A 3487-nucleotide genomic window follows, 5' to 3' on the forward strand; every position below is an offset into this window, starting at 1 on the left:
TGTTCATGGATAGGAAGAATTAATATAGTTAAAATGTCCATAGTGCCTAAGGCAATATACATATTCAATGCAATACCTATCAAACTACCAACACTGTTTTTCACAGAAATAGAACATATAATCCTAAAATTTATATGGGACCATAAAAGACCCTGGATAGCCTCAGCAATCTTGAGCAACAAGAACAAAGTGGGAGGTATAACGATACCTGATTTCAAACTATACTACAAGGCTACAGTAATCAAAACAGCATGGGACCGACATAAAAATAGACACATAGATCAATGGAACAGAATAGAGAGTCCAGAAGTAAATCCATGCCTATATGCCCATCTAATCTTCGACAATGGAAGCAAAAATGTACAATGGGTAAAGACAGTCTGTTCAATAAGTGGTGTTGGGAAACCTGGACAGAAACATGCAAGAAAATGAAGCCGGACCACCTCCTTACACCATATACAAAAATAAATTCAAAATGGCTTAAAGACTTAAATGTAAGATCTGAAACCATAAAATATCTAGAAGAAAATATAGGAAGAAACTTCATGGACATTACCCGGAGTAAGATTTTCACTGATATAACCCCTCACGTGAGGGAAGTAAGAGAAAAAATAAACATGTGGGATTACATCAAACTAAAAAGTTTTTTCACAGCAAAGGAAACCATCAATAAAACCAAAAGGGATCCTACTGAATGGGAAAAGATATTTGCCAATGATGTATCTGATAACGGATTAATATCACAAATCTATAAAAAACTTACTCAACTCAACTCCAAAAAAACAATCAACCCAATAAAAAAATGGGCAGAGGACTTGAGGAGACATTTTTCTAAAAAGGACATCCAGAAGGCAAGAAGACATATGAAGAAATGCTCAACCTCACTAACCAGCAGAGCAATGCAAATAAAAACTACAATGAGATACCACCTCATCCTAGTCAAAATGGCTATCATTAATAAATCAACAAACAACAAATGCTGGCGCGGATGTGGAGAAAAGGGAACGCTAGTGCACTGTTGGTGGGATTGCAGATTAGTGCAGCCACTATGGAAAACAGTATGGAGGTATCTCAGGAATCTGAAAATGGAACTACCCTATGATCCAGTAATTCCACTCCTAGGCATCTACCCAGTGAAATCCAAAACTCCAATTCAAAAATCTGTATTCACTCCTATGTTTATTGCAGCACTTTACACAATAGCCAAGATATGGAAACAACCTAAATGCCCATCGGTAGATGACTGGATTAAGAAGCTGTGGTACAGGTGCTCAGAACCTCCATGTACCTTGCTGTTTCTGTCTCTTTAACGCGAGAGGAAGCGATGCGGAGGGGTGGAAAATGGCAGAGCTGCAAATGTTACTAGAGGAGGAGATCCCGTCTGGCTAGAGGGCGCTGATAGAGAGTTACCAGAACCTGACTACATACAAGCTACAGACAAGAGAAAAGCTTTAGAAGAGACCAAAGCCTATACAACCCAATCCTTAGCTAGTGTTGCTTATCAAATAAATGCATTGGCCAACAATGTGCTCCAATTGCTGGACATCCAAGCCTCGCAGCTTCGGAGAATGGAGTCTTCCATCAATCATATCTCACAGACCGTGGACATCCATAAGGAGAAAGTGGGTCGAAGAGAGATTGGTATTTTGACAACAAATAATACATCGAGAACTCACAAAATAATAGCACCTGCTAATATGGAGCGCCCTGTAAGGTATATTCGGAAACCTATTGACTATACAGTTCTGGATGACGTGGGCCATGGTGTCAAGCATGGAAATAACCAGCCTGTAAGAACTGGCACACTGTCGAGAACAAATCCTCCTACTCAGAAACCACCAAGTCCTTCTATGTCAGGCCGGGGAACTTTGGGACGGAATACTCCTTACAAAACCCTGGAACCTGTTAAACCTCCAACAGTTCCTAATGACTACATGACAAGTCCTGCTAGGCTTGGAAGTCAGCATAGCCCAGGCAGGACAGCTTCTTTAAACCAGAGACCGAGGACACACAGTGGAAGTAGTGGGGGAAGTGGAAGTCAAGAAAACAGTGGAAGCAGCAGTATTGGCATTCCCATTGCCGTGCCTACACCTTCACCCCCCACTATTGGACCAGTGGCCCGGGGCTCAGCTCCTGGCTCCCAATATGGCACAATGACCGGGCAGATTTCTCGACACAACTCTACCACTTCCTCGACTTCTTCTGGTGGATACAGACGGACTCCCTCTGTGACTGCTCAGTTTTCTGCTCAGCCTCATGTTAATGGAGGTCCACTTTATTCTCAGAATTCAATTGCTGATAGTCCAACTCCACCACCACCACCCCTACCAGACGACATTCCCATGTTTGATGACTCCCCGCCTCCCCCCCACCACCACCTCCAGTGGATTATGAAGACGAGGAGGCTGCAGTAGTTCAGTATAATGACACGTATGCCGATGGAGATCCTGCTTGGGCCCCCAAGAATTATATTGAGAAACTTGTGGCAATATACGATTATACGAAAGACAAGGATGATGAGCTGTCATTTATGGAGGGTGCAATCATTTATGTGGTAAAGAAGAACGATGATGGTTGGTATGAAGGAGTTTGCAATCGAGTGACTGGTCAGTTCCCTGGGAATTATGTTGAATCAATCATGCACTATACTGATTAAACTTTTTTTTTTCTTTTAAAGTAGGTTCTTATTATTACTGAGTCATACTGTGGGACTATTAATGGGTAACAGAATCGTCTTAAAATGTTTTAAAATGTGCCCATATTTTCAGGACATGCTGTTTTATTGGAATAATTGAATGTCTACCTGTAAGCATAAATCTTTGAGGCAGTTTGTATATTGCTAAACAGCAATTTATACAAGAAGCTGCCCATAACTGATTTTGCTTATGTACTTACTTACACAATGTTAACTTTATGACCGCCTAAATATTCTGCGAATATGGAGTATAATATATAACAAATCATGATTCATATTGTACCTTTACATGTTTTAGTGAGCATGGTTACTAATGCTAGGTCAGACTAATATTAAAATCAGAAACTTAAATGCTGGTGTTGGTCATACTTTTTGTTTAGACTCTCTCATTCTTGAAATATAACTTTGTTTAAAGCATGCATACAAATTTATGTATTGACATATACTTTAAAAAATCCAAGATGCTTCCAATTTGTGTAATATTTACTTGGAGTACTCGTACTTAGATCTCTTGAAATGAATCGAGTCTCTAAGCTTTCCATGTGAAACAAAACAAAAAAAAGGTTATCTGTAATGTTGTAATTTGTACCTAAGTTTTTTAATGAGTGAATTTGCATTATAAATTTTTTCCATTTATAAATATATAAGTGAACCAAAGGTTTTTGTCCTTTCCTTCACTGGTTTGCTTTAAAAAAATAAATAAAAGATACTGATTTATTGCAGAAAAAAAAAAGCTGTGGTACATTTATACAATGGAGTATTATGCAGCCATAAAGAAGAAAGAAATATTAT

At 39.1% G+C, this 3487-nt stretch overlaps 1 pseudogene across 1 annotated transcript; it reads left to right on the plus strand.

Annotated features, from left to right (window-relative positions):
• Positions 1-1341: 1341 nt before the first annotated feature.
• Positions 1342-2889, plus strand: LOC308494393 (abl interactor 1-like; annotated as a pseudogene). Its single transcript has one exon. The product of its transcript is annotated as an abl interactor 1-like (transcript).
• Positions 2890-3487: the final 598 nt, after the last annotated feature.

The sequence above is a fragment of the Rhinolophus hipposideros genome, assembly GCF_964194185.1.
Source record: "Rhinolophus hipposideros genome assembly, chromosome: X".
In the NCBI taxonomy this organism is placed as follows: domain Eukaryota; kingdom Metazoa; phylum Chordata; class Mammalia; order Chiroptera; family Rhinolophidae; genus Rhinolophus; species Rhinolophus hipposideros.